The sequence below is a fragment of the Protopterus annectens genome, chromosome 12.part0, assembly GCF_019279795.1.
Source record: "Protopterus annectens isolate FY-2018-M chromosome 12.part0, PAN1.0, whole genome shotgun sequence".
In the NCBI taxonomy this organism is placed as follows: domain Eukaryota; kingdom Metazoa; phylum Chordata; order Ceratodontiformes; family Protopteridae; genus Protopterus; species Protopterus annectens.
The window spans coordinates 608,945,750-608,960,046 of record NC_056746.1 but is presented as its reverse complement, the minus strand read 5'-3'; the positions used below and the strand labels follow the sequence as shown (position 1 = coordinate 608,960,046).

Sequence of the window (14,297 nt, the reverse complement as noted above, 5' to 3'; positions counted from 1 at the left end):
CCTGGAAATGTTTACATAGCTATTGTTATACCCCAAGTGGACTTCAGTGAAATTTTCCTCAGGTAGACAGTAAATGCTGGAGGTGTAAGGGTGAAGAAAGAGGTAATAGGGAACATATTTTCTGGGAGTAGGGTGAGTTGGCGGACTTTAAGGATTTCCTGCAGGATGCACTGTTGGAAATGTTGGGTGGACAGATTTGTCTTACAAGGGAGATGATTTTTCTGAGCTATGCTACATTATTGGAATTGCCTAGACATGGTAAGGCCTTCCTGTGTCTAATAATGGTGGCTGCCAAAAAAGCAATTACTAGAAAATGACAATAAAAATCTAAACCAACTATACTGGAAGTAGTGAATATAGTAACGGAGGTAAAACAACTGGAACTGAGATCTTCAGAAAAGGGTAGGAGCAAACAACATAGGAAAAACTGGGAATTGTTGGGACATTACATACAAGGGAGAAATGCCTAAAAGGCAGCAGGACTTAAATGAGCTATATAATATTTGAGGGAGAAAGATTGGGTAGATTCTAAGTGATATATAATGTTTGCAACTGGGAGTGTGTCAGTATGGTTTGTGATGTAAAATGTTTAGGACTAGGTTTGTGTCGGTGCGGTTGGTTTTCATTTATATAAGTGTATGATTGCTTATGTAGTAAATGATAGTTTAATGAAGATGTTTCTTATTTAAAAAAGCAGGAATTGAATAATTTATGTAATATTGCTTAGGTTACATGATATATTATAATATATGTGAAGTATAATATAGTTTGATTACTTTTATATGAATGTAAATTTGCCTATGTCACAAGTCATAATTCAATAAAAGTGTTTGAAGAAAAGAAAAAAAGAAACTACGACTACCACATAATTTTTGTGCGTAAGGAAAATGCTATATTTAACACAAAATACTTAACATTGATGTAATTGTTGTAATTATCTGCATAGTAAGTTTAGAAACTAATTAAACACAATTACTGAGAATAAAAGGAGAAGCTGTGTTTGTGACGGAGAATTTGTTCTGCTTGTCATGCTGATGGAATATAATTTTGGTTTGCATATGTTGTTATGTGATTTGGAACACAGTTTTGCCCTTCTAAGTTAAGATGAAGTCTGACCCTGGTACAAAGCTGGTTTCTCAGCCAAACATAAAGTACATTACTACCATTTGCAAGCTGTTCTGTCTTGTGCACTTTTGCAGACAGTCATTACAACCCCTAGTCTTCTCCTTCTTCAGCATGATGACTGCTGGCACAAGTAACACTTCTGAGAATGCTGCATCCAATCTCCTAGGCTGGCATCTCTGTATCACTTGTTACAGCCTCATCTGTCTCCTCTGACAGGTCATTCATGTCTAAAGATATTACAACAGGCATTCTCTCCTCACACGTCTTACTAAGTCTATATCCCAAGTCTGATTTCACTGTAAGTTGGACCCTCCTGTCTCTCTTCTTGAGACCCTTAATCTCTATATTGTTTAAGCCTCCAGTCACCAAAACTCACTTTACTGCCCCCCACACTGGCTCTCTCCTCCTGCCTCACTTCCTGACACAGGTCACTATCTCTTCCACTAGCAATCTTTCCCTCTCCATTTGTACCAGTCACAGCCATGCCCACTGTCCCTGCCAGTTACATCTTTCCCTTTGCTGTAGCTGTCCTCTTTCCCATCCATCTTGCACTCTTTTCACAAATCCTACCCACATGTTGTCCACTCCTGGATGCCTATCTCTTTATGTTCCTCAGTCCCCTTTTCCTCCTCATCCTGCTGCATTATCTTCATCTCAGCCTCCTCGTGTTCATCACTCTATTGCTTTGCTCTGTTAGTGGATATCACATTACTGCCCCCTTTACCATCCATCTCCTCTAACCAAATTTCTGTCAGCTCTTCTCCACCTACCACACCTGCTTTGCCTTTTCAGGTCTGTGCTTCTTTCAGATTCTACCATGCTGTCTCCCTGACAACAGTGTCCATAGTAATCTTTGTAACTTCCTGCGTACTTGCATTTAACCTACCCACAACTTACCAGTTCCAATGCCATTCTGCTTAGATCCATTAGCCCCCCCCCCAACCTTGTTCTCCTGCTGCCCTACATCTTATCCCTCACTCTCCACAAAAGCCTTAGTCACATGACTGTTGTATCACTTAGCACAATACCACCACAATTTAATCTCTCCTTACTTCTCCTTTAACCTTTAACGTCCATACCACTAGCCGCTGTCCACTTTCATTTTGTTATATAAAGCACTTAGAATAGGGTCTGTTACCCCAATATACTCTCAGACAAATGCTGCAGCTGACTGCAGCAGATATACTTACAAATAGCCACTTGTGGTGATTCTTAAACAATAAACCCTGTGTGACAGACTTTTTTTAAATGCTGGACTCTATCTTAGAATTAAAACACAGTAGTAAATCAAAAACAGAATCACTGCTGTGGGTCCAGCCTAAATCAGCTACACGGTAAGATCATAGAATGTAATGCATAAAAGGATGCTCAAACTTTAATACACATAAGGGAGAGACAAATCAATATTTTAAGAACATGAAAAGAAAACATGGTAAGACTGGAAGAAAAAGAACACAAGGGCTTCTGATGTCAGGTGAAGCCTCTAAATCTGTAGCTCCCTTAATTTTATAAACAGATCATACTGTGTAGCTGTCCTCTTTCTAAATTTGAAGCAGATCAAGTAGCAGGCAAGCAACTCACAATTAACCCCCATCTACCAAGTAATGACAGAAAAAAAAGGCTTGCTTTCCTGCATTACTTAAACAATAGAGGACGATAAACCTTTTCTTTCTGGTCTTAACAGAAAGCTTCAAAATTAAAGGAAGTACAAGAAAGACAAAATAATCTTAATAAATGTGAAGCAAAAGGAATGTACTCACCAGTTAGAGTCAGACAGAGTCACTATATATGCATTCAGACTGAAGTTTAAGCTTCTAAATATGTAAATTTGTTAATTTTACAAACAAGACACTATAAAATATTGCCTTCCTGAATTTCACATCAAATCAAGCAGAAGGAAAGCAGTTCACATTGACCTCTCTCTAACAATAATACAAGAACAAGGCTTGTTTTTCCACCACCTAAAATAACACAAGAAAAATAACATTGGCTTTCCTGCCTTAATACTTCATTTCAGAAAAGAAAGGAAGTCAAAGAAAGATAAAATGAAGTTAGGAAATGTGAAACAAATTAAACGTACTTTCCATTCAGTCCATTAATACCATCACTTCTGTCTTCAAATTGAACATTACCTCTGAGAACGTAAATTCCTTAATTTTACATGTCTGGTATGCTATACAACTTTTCTCTATAAATTCACAGCCAATCTAACAGGTATATCATTCAAACCTAATCTCTCTAATAAATAGCAAAAGCAAAATAATTTTTGCCTTAACCTAAATAACACAGTAATGAATATATGTAAGTGAAATTAACAAAGAAATACTAAACACAAAATATACCTGAAGGATTATGGCAGATCAGGGTACAGCTGAGCCCATAGTTTAAGTGCAAGCAGAGGGCGCAAGGTAAAATCAGTTCCAGGAAATAGCTGAACAATATGACAAAGAGGAAACATTTATGCAAGAGCAGAGAACATACTCACATCTAACAAGGAAAGACTGGTTTTGAAAACCTGTTTCTTGAAAAGAATTTAAAAAACTGCCTTAATCTTTTGCCACAAATGTCATATGATAGCTACAGGAATGTAAACAGTATTAAGAGATGATTGCCAAATTATTGTAGTGGTCCATTTCTAAACATTAGAAGTGCTAATTGTGTTTACTGCATTACGGCAGGTATACCAGTTTGTGATTATTAAAACTGAAATACCATTTTCAAGACCCGCTTCCTATCGGGGTTTGTTAAATGTAATTTCCTGTCATTACTATGAATCTGTGATGCTTCTATGTGTACTTATAATTAAAACAGTCTCTGAGTAAAGAAATGGGAATAAAGCAAACTGCTAGTTTTACAAGTAGTGAATATGAGATAAAATACAACGTATGGTAAAATAGTGTTTTAGTCTAAAAAGACAAATTATGTGAAATTTCTGCTTTTCTGGTATTTTAACAATTTAAGACTGTGTAGTTCATGTCATTTCTTCCCAGAAGACTGGAAAATCAATGTCCTTTATCATTTATGTATTTGTTACTATTTGTTCACTGGGTAAGTGGGCTGGTTGACTGACCCTTTGCAACAATGCCTCAAGTTAAAAGAGCAGAAAATAGTCTCCCGGATTTACGAAGCCCTTTATAGCATGCAGGATTAGTTTAAGAGCTATTTTCAGGAATATGGCCGATGTGCAATTCAGGAACGAGCTCCAGGGACGTGCACGTGAGCTCTTAGGCTAATCCTGCACGGACCGAGCTCCTGTATGCAAATTACCCTCATTTGCAGGTGAAAATCTTGCAAATGAGGGTAATATGCACTCCAGAAAGCTGGCAGCTGTCCGTGCAGGATGAGTGCAGTGTGCAAAAATGTACTCGGTTAGTAACCGAGGACAGTTCTGCAATCTGCAAAACGAAGCTATGACAGCTCCAAATAAAGGCTGCATATCATTGCGTAAGCATCCCAATATCCAAGTAGAAGGCCATTGGCATTGCAAACTGTTAAAAAAAAACTTTTAATGTTCTTTTCGCCGATCTCGCCTGGTTAAGCATAGGGCAGCGACGCGCAAACAGGATCGGGGGGGGGGGGAATTAATAAAATAAACTTAAAATAAGCATTCCAACTGAAATCAGTATTCTGCCAGCAAGTCAATGGCAGTCAGAAGACAACCTGGCCAGTGAGTAATGGTTGCTAAGGGGGGAGGCTCAGTGTGGAACATGTAACCATGCATTAGCAGGCAATCTTATGCAAATGAGGGAAGGGTTAGTGAATCCCAGATTTTCCCAGGGTGTGAGGCAGGTCCCAAGAGTGTAAGAGTATAAATAGCTGGGTGCAAGACTAGAATATAGGTGACATCATGTGGGGGTGTGTCAGGCATACTGTAAGTGGATTGGAGACCTGTGGCTTGGGATTGCTCCTAGCGTAGCACAGCTAAGGTAGGGGTGTGTCTAAACCTGCCAAGCACTCTTTACAAAGTGTAAGTGTGTGTGCATGCCATGCACTGGGTTGTACAGGAAGAAAAAGGAAGGTAAGCCGCACACGGGCCTAAACAGGGAGGCAATGGGAATAGAAAACAGCAGTAGGAAGGCAATCAAGGAGACCTAGTTGAGCTGCCAGGTGAAATGTATCAGAAGCAGCTAATCACACAGGAAGCAGACCAGCCCAGCCCAGAACACCACTATAAACCAAGCAAACACCTACCCCCCTGGTTTTCCACACTCTACACCACCGGTGTATACAAGTGGGGAAATTTTAAAACCAAACCTACAAAATAAGAATGGCTGCAGCAGGCAACATAGAACAACATGTGCAAGAGGCTGAGGGTTGTGAGGATGTCAATGCTGCCGAACAACCCACAGTGAGGAGACAGGGAAGAGTGTACAGACCCAGGGTAACCTACCAGGGGCTACACGAGCTGGAGATAGTGGAGCGGTGCAGGGTGGACAGAGACCTCCTACAGCAAACCGTCGAGCTGTGCAGGCCGCACCTAACACATCACACCGGCCAAGGGGAATCCATCCCAGTGGATACCAAGGTATATGTAGGCCTAGGTATACTAGCCACAGGTACCTCCCAAACTACAACTGGGGATAACATGGACATCTCACAAGCATCAGCATCCAGAGTATTCCAGCAATTCCTGGATGCCATGTCAGCACATGCCAGTGAGTACGTATATTTCCTCAACACATGTGAGGTGTTGACCCGCAATATGTATCTCTTCCACTAAATAGCTAACTACCCTGGGGTAGTGGGTGCTATAGACTGCATGCACATATGCATCAAAGCACACCCCAGTGAGCAGGGTAGGGCCAACATCAACTGTAGGGTCATCCCCTCTAGCAACTGCCAGGTCGTATGTGATGCCCAGGGCATTATACTGAATGTGTGTGCTGGCTGCCCTGGAAGCTATGACGATTCACACATATGGCAACTGACGTAGCTGTACCACAGATTTGCCGACATGGACATCCCCTATGGTCACCTAATGGGGGATGCTGGGTACAAACTGGAGCCGTGGCTGATGACACCCATCAGAAATGCACACACACCTGAACACCAACGCCATAATGATGTACACGCACAGGCCAGACATATAATAGAGCATGTGTTTGGGATACTCAGGTCATGGTTCCGGTGTCTGGACACATCCAGTGGAGTCCTGCAGTACTCACCAGCTACATCTACCCAAATAGTAATGGTATGTGCTATGCTACACAATGTGGGCCACACAGCCCCCCACCAATGCCAAGGCCTGTGCAGGTACAGAGTGACTCGGAGGAGGAACAACCTGAGCCTGCTCCAGTAGACAGAAGGGGGCATGCCCAGTATGCCCTGGCCATGGCAAAGAGGCAATGCATAGCATATGAACTGACACAGTAGGGCCCCAGGGAATGACACCTCTCTCTGACTCACACAGACAGTAAAAGGGATGCCAAACATGACACTACCTGCACCTAACCATGTTTAGGGAGTGTACTATGTGCATCTGACATAGGCAGCCCTCCAGCACCATCCTCAAGTCCAGCACACCCTCAAGGTAAGTCAATCAACCTACCAATTGTCAAATGGAATAGAATGTGTTTTTACTTGTAGCTGTGGTATGGATGTGAACATGCAAGGGAATTGGGTGGCGATATCAAGGCAGCAGAGAGTAGACACCCATTATGGCAGCATGAGATCTGTAACACATACTGGAGTCACCATAGTAGCTAGTACTACACAGGGTGACAAAACCCACTGCAGGTAATGGTCTGAGTGACAGAGGTGTCCATAAGAGCCACACATACCAGTCAGGAAGGATCACATACCCAGCAATAGTCTCAGCCAGCAGGACAGGTGAAGATAATCACAAACAAATGCTCTACTATAGCCTCCGAAGGTGCCCTATGGTTAACCCCTCCACCAGGCCTACACAGACAGACTGCAGCAGGCCAGGCAGTTGGATGTAGGTTGTGAAGGCTAGGAAGTCAGACACTAATATGTAGGTAAACAAAGCTAGGATCTGTACTACACTGGTAAGCCCTAGCCAGCAGGATAGGTAAGACTACAGACTGAAATGGAGTACCTGACTTACCAGTACAGTCCTAGCAAATGTGTACAAGTGTCAGGTGTGCCCCCCCCATCCAACGTGTAGAACAGTAGAAACAGTCAGGTGCCCCCCCCCGTTATGCAAAAATGTAGCAACAGTCAATGGCAAATGAATGATGGATACCCTACAGACACAGCATGCTACCCATTGGTGTACAACAAAAGGTCAGCATCGCAGTACAAACAACCTGGACGTGGTCCACACATGCAACACAAATGGCCATACTGGGCATGCTCACACACTTAGAGGAAAGAAGGCAATGTCAGTCAACAATATACTGAGAGGTCATACTGGGCATGCTCACACACTTAAACACATGAAGGCCATGTCTGCAAACACCAGTGGACCAGACATATCTGGAAGTTGCAGTTCTCAGTGTGAACACATGTCAGTATGCACCACTCCTGCCTTGCACACACAGTGGATAGGAATGCAGACAAATATGTAAGGACAACACACTATAATAAGCCACAGGCACACGGTCATAGATGTGTGGAAGAGGGTGACTGTGACAAGGAGCCATGCGGGCCTGTCCCAACTGGCACACAGCCTAAGGGCCCCCAACACATGAGGTGCAGATGTAACCCACTGCAGATACTAGCCACCAGTACCTGTCAGCATGACAGACTATGTGGTGTATGTGCCAGCTGTGCAACAAGACAGTACAAGGAAGCAGCCATCTAGCAGCTGTTTACATGCACCTGTGGCATATGACCCCATGTGTGCCTGCATGTAGCATGTCAACCCTCACATGAATGGGGTATGGCCCATGCACACACTGCCCTCCCCATAGCAGTAGTATGACAAGCTTGCTGAGGTCATACAATGTGAATTACACCTTTGGGAGAGCTATAGCTCAGTAAAGTGCATGGCGTGTCCCATAACTGCATACTGCTGTAGTGACAGAGTAGTTAAGTAGTAGTACTAACCCCAGATCTGTCAATTGTGGGAGTGTGTGTTTGTGTGTGTGCCCGTCTGCCTCTGACTGTGTAGAGTGAAATGCTTGTTAGGCTACTCACACTCCGTGCAATACATATATTAAACTTTGGCAAGGCTGCTGATGTCACTCACCTAGACGTACACCTCTGGGAACATGATAGCCCAGTAATCACCATGGCACACCCTGTAACTGCGTATTGCTGTAGTGTGATAAATCAGTTAGGTAGGTGTTCGAACCCCAGCCATTGCAACTGTGTGTGTGTGTGTGTGTGTGTGTGTGTGTGTGTGTGTGTGTGTGTGTGTGTGTGTGTGTGTGTGTGTGTGTGTGTGTGTGTGTATCTGACTGGGTTGAAAGCAATGCTTTTTAGGCTACCCACACTCCATACAATACAAATACACTACTTTGCCAAGGCTGCCGATGTCACTCATCTAGAAGTACACCTCTTGGAAATCGATAGTGCAGTAATCACCGTGGTGTGTCCTGTAACTGCGTACTGCTGTAGTATGATAAACTAGTTAGGTAGGTTTTCAAAACCCAGCCGTGGCAACTGTGTATGTTTGTGTGTGTGTGTCTGACTGGGTAGAGAGCAATGCCTTTTTAGGCTACCCACACTCCATGCAATACAAATACACTACTTTGCCAAGGCTGCTGATGTCACTCATCTAGAAGTACACCTCTGGGAACCTGATAGCCCAGTAATTGCCATGGTGCATCCTATAACTGCGTATTGCTGTAGTGTAATAAACTAGTTAGGTAGGTGTTCATACCCCAGCTGTGGCAAGTCTGTGTGTGTGTATCTGACTCAGTAGAGAAGTACACCTCTGAGAAATTGATAGCTTAGTAATTGCCGTGGCACATCCTGTAACTGCATACTGCTGCAGTGTGATAAACTAGTTAAGTAGGTGTTCAAACCCCAGCCGTGGCAACTGTGTTTGTGTGTGAGTCTGTGTGTCTGATTGGGTAGAAAGCAATGCTTTTTAGGCTACCCACACTCCATACAATACAAATACACTACTTTGCCAAGGCTGCTATGTCACTCATCTAGACTTACACCTCTGGGAACATGATAGCCCAGTAATCATTGTGGTGCGTCCTGTAACTGCGTACTACTGTAGTGTGATAAACTAGCTAGGTAGGTGTTCGAACCCGAACCGTGGCAACTGTGTGTGTGTGTGTGTGTGTGTGTGTGTGTGTGTGTGTGTGTGTGTGTGTGTGTGTGTGTGTGTGTGTGTCTGTCTGACTGGTTAGAGAGCAATGCTTTTTAGGCTACCCACACTCCATACAATACAAATAAACTACTTTGCCAAGGCTGCCGATGTCACTCATCTAGAAGTACACCTCTGGGAAATTGATAGCCCATTAATCGCCGTAACACATTCTGTAACTGCGTACTGCTGTACTGTGATTTAGAACGGTGGTAGTGTTCCATCTCCATCCATGTCAGTTCTGGATGTAATGTGTGTGTCTCAGTGTCTGTGTATGGAGCAATGCATTATAGGCTACTCACTCGCAGTACAGTACAAATGCCCTACTTTGGTAGTCCTGCTGATGTCATTAATTGTGAAATACACCTTTGGGGAAGATGAACGTCAGTAATGTCCATGGCATGTAATATAACTGCTTAGTGCTGTAGTGTAGTAAACCAGCTAGGTAGGGGTTCTACTCCCAGACATGACAGGTGTGTGTGTGTGTGTGTGTGTGTGTGTGTGTGTGTGTGTGTGTGTGTGTGTGTGTGTGTGCATGTGCGTGTGTGTGTGTAACTGGTGTCCTGTGTAGAGGTGGTGGTAAGTGTGTGGGCATTGTGGAAGGGTTTTGCTAATTACATTTATGGTGGCCCTACTATATATCACAATGTCAACCATACAGGGATAACAGATGTAAATGACTGAGAGGTTGGGGTGCAAAGCCATACCCATACATGTAACATCATGGCCTGCCAATCACAGTTAGCAGCCCCACTGTGCCTTCATATGTGACTCACAATGGACATACCATGCCTGACAACATGGCCTGTATGGATAGATGACACTGACATCAGGAAATGCTGTTAGCATGCTATCAATGTGGGTACAGGGTAAATCTGCTGACCAGTACCACTCCCTGCCACACATGGGCAAGACTGGCACATCTGATGATAAGTTGTGTTCACAGTATGGGCCAGACACCCCAGGTACAGTTCCAGATGTCACTGTACATGCAGGTGGGATGTGTGCACATCCTAGACACCATCCAAGTCATGGACTAGGGAACACATACATGGCAAGTGATGCACAGCATTGGCCACACACAATGGTCACCCAGGTGCCTGGAAGACAGATACAATACCCACCTGTGCAGGCAAATGCAGAAGCTAAAGGCCTGTGCCACAATGCAGATCATTGTCATGTGGGCTGATGCCAAGGTATACCCATCGCCTACCCTTGTATAGCCAGTTGGCACTGTTGGCCACCACACACCCGTGCAGACATGCACCCATGCATGTCCAAACTGGACCCTGTGTGTACGTGTGTGTGTTGTATGGTGCGTATGTCCACATCCACACACACTGCTCCCCCCAGGGCACAGTGAAGCATGCCGCCTTATGTCTGACACCCCCTCATACTCACTGCTCACACAACCTCTGTATCACCCATGTGGCGCATGTGTTTCCTGCACATTGATGTGTTGTGGCAATCCCACTAGTGACGAGTCACACTCCTGGCCCTGCCAAGTGTGTTAATGTGTGTGTATCCGTGTGTGAGTGTGCCTGTGCTGATGCTGGCACCTGTTCATGCAGACATGCACATGTACGTCACGTACTGTATATCTACCGTATCCCTGTAGCAGATGTGCTCCCCACTAGACAACACATGTGGTGCATCCAATAACAGCATCGGACTGTGATAGCATGACATAGCTGTTGGGTGTATGATACCCTGTGTTGGTAGGTTTGTGACACAAACATGCATCGGTTTTACCTTCCCACCCCTCCCTGACATGTATTCACCTCTGTCTGCCTCCCCCACACCCTCTCTGGCGGATGTGGAGGCCTACACCTGCATTGCTTAGGCAGCAGCATGTGTATTTAATGTGATGTTCATGATCAACTGATGGCCTCTGCACGTATTGCAGGCCTTCCCTTGCCGATTGCATGTGGAGCAGGTGTGGTAACATTCCCATAGCCAATTGCATGGAAATGCACTCCACTACCTGGGAATATCCTGGTGGTGTTGGCCCTTGTCTTTCACTGTGAGCAGGAGCTAGAACTGTCATTTTGCAAACCGCTTTTTAGATGGGTTGGGGATTTACCTCTAACAACATACACTGTGGGAAGAGGGCAAAAGACAGGAGAGGGATGTGCCTGACCTGCCTACGAACTGTAAGTGCTGCTATACTGCATGTGGAGTAAGGTTGGATTAACAGTGTTTGTCTGGATATGCCTGTCGTGCATGTCGCAATACCTACCATGTCAGTTCCATGTATATCAGGATTCCCCGTCTGCAGGCACATCTGCAGACTAGGCAGTGTTGTGCCTTTGGTGTCATGTGTTGGCCACAATACATCTATCCATGGACTACAGATGGTACTGTGAGGATTGCAGTCTGTTGATGGTGAAGGCCATGACAGTTATTGACTACATATCCCTCATTGGACATATGTTGCAACAAACCCCCTTACAATGGTAGATTAATGAGGGTATTACAGCAACATGTCTATACTGGCCCTGTGTATGTGCTGTCAGCCACACCTCTGTCAACTTTTGTACATATGTCATGCATGAAGTGGTGCATATGTGCTGTACACTTTAAACAGTGTCAACATATGTGATAACATGCCAGTGATATATCAGAATGCTACACATGTCACATACAGTAGGGGTTACACTTAATGCCATACCCTGGAAATCCTGTGGATGTTTCTACAGTACTGAGGGCTGTGTAGTGATGGTGAATGTCGGCAGTGTGTGTATTGTTAATATGTACTGTGGCCTGTGTATAGACTGTGGTAGATGTCATTGTCCTAGCTCCCCTTCTATCTGTTGTTACATGCTGCCCCACTATATGGTACTGTATTACCTTACATGTGTGTAGGGCCATGCATACACATGTCCCATACCACAGACAGCCATCAGACCGGAATGTGTAGCAGCCCAGTATATGTAGGGTCATGCTGTGAGTAGCACATATGAGGATGGTGTAGGACAGATAGTCCATATACTGTACTAGTATGCTAGCGTACCATATGTGGCTGTGTTCACATTGGTTGTGGTTATGCATTGTCACACAGGTGTGGCCTACCCTGTGCTGTGACATGGCTGTTGAGCCTGCTATATATGCAGGTACTGTGCCATGATAACCTTAGGATGTCTGTCAGTAGCCAGTGGCACACATGTTATGAGCATATGTCACCTTCCACACACACACACCGTGTCTGTGACAACAATCCCAATGACAGTAGCAAATGTCTACTAATATACCAGCTATACATACCAGACATCCCCCTGCACTACTACATTGGGACTATAGGCACTGGGATAGGGCTACACTCCATGTCCAGGATATATGGTGGGACAATATGGACATGTACCTATCCAGATAGCCATAAAAAAAAAACAATATATATATATATATATATATATATATATATATATATATATATATATATATATATATATATATATGACTACACATGTGTAGTATTTCTAATTACCACAGTCATGGCAACCACTCACTATGAATCTCTACATCATGTGGGTGTATTCCCTGTACATTCCCTGTGTGATGGACATCCTTCCTGTGTGTGGGCATCAATGTTACAGACAGCAGGTAGCAATACCTCTTACAGGAGTACCTGCACACCCAGGGCAGCCACATATATGTAGGAGGATCAGGACATACAGACAGACTGTGAGTAGAGTGGTGTAATGCTATGCATAGTACTGGTGTTACAGGGTGTGTGTGTGTGTGTGTGTGTGTGTGTGTGTGTGTGTGTGTGTGTGTGTGTGTGTGTGTGTGTGTGTGTGTGTGTGTGTGTGTGTGTGTGTGTGTGTGTGTGTGTGTGTGTGTGTGTGTGTGCGTGTATGCACATACTAGTTTACCTTGGACTGCAGTCTGTCTGCATAGCTCACTACTGTGGGCCATCCTCTAGCTGGACAGAGGTGTGCCTATCATGTGTTGTCTGTCCACCACACAGGTCCTGTATCGAATATTACACTGGCAGTGTGTGTGTTGCATGCTAGCAGTACATGGCTATATCCATTTGTGTACCTGATGTCGTATTCCTGCATAAGGGTATGTTGCAACACATCCTGTAACAGCAGCATGTTCCAGGGTGTGTTACTGCAATATTGCAGGTCTGGCTCTGCATTCCTGCCTTTGTCCTCCACATATATGGCAGCATTTGTCCTGCTGTGATATGGGTATGGGTTGTTAGATAATGTCCTATCATTCACCACTGCTAGCATTCCTACTATCATCCCAGTCATAGCGTGGACACCCACAACATTTGTTGGCCAGGGACAATACCTGTGACAGATACATTGACATTACCACAAGTAATGAATGTCCCCCTAGGTCTTGACTACAGGGTGTAACTGGAGGCTGCTGAACTACATCTGATATTGTTGACCAGTATGTATCGTGCAGGCAAATCCATTGTCAAATGCTGTACGAATTGAAGGGCTTAGCCTGGACACCATAGTATGATATATATCCGCACTATCTGCATAGACTGTTATGTGTGGGCCTTGCATACATCACTGGTTATATACATCAATATCCATGTGCTGTCAGTAATGGCATACATTATTGTATTGTACACAACTGAAGATTGTCTGTGTATACATACCTGTGTTTCGTGTGATATCCTTTGAACTGTGAGTGGGTATATGTGCAATGTAAGTATCCGCTTTGTGGGGCTGGTTGCCACACCACACATGTCACAGGTACCGGTTACAGGGCTTGTGGCTGGGATATACATTTCATCCAGTACGTCCACACTACTGCTACATATGTATGGTTACTAATACCCTTTGTCTGTGTATATGTGTATATACCCATATATCCCATGTATGGATGTGTGTGCATATCTGTACCATTGTAATGTGTAGCCCCTCAACATAGTACATTCCCTATGGTACAATGGCGTATCTGCATGGTATGTTACAGATAT

General features: G+C 44.1%; 1 protein-coding gene across 3 annotated transcripts in view; it reads right to left on the bottom strand.

Moving 5' to 3' along the window:
* TMC5 (transmembrane channel like 5) overlaps positions 1 to 14,297 on the bottom strand; it is a 1,577,296-nt gene that overhangs the window by 1,370,837 nt on the left and 192,162 nt on the right. The window contains exon 1 of one of the 3 annotated variants that reach the window (XM_044089738.1): positions 3,468 to 3,535. The exons of the other annotated variants lie outside the window; for them this stretch is intronic. The gene's annotated coding sequence lies outside the window, so the exon portion shown is untranslated. Of the gene's footprint in view, positions 1 to 3,467; positions 3,536 to 14,297 lie in introns of those variants that run through there. 3 annotated transcript variants of the gene reach the window in all.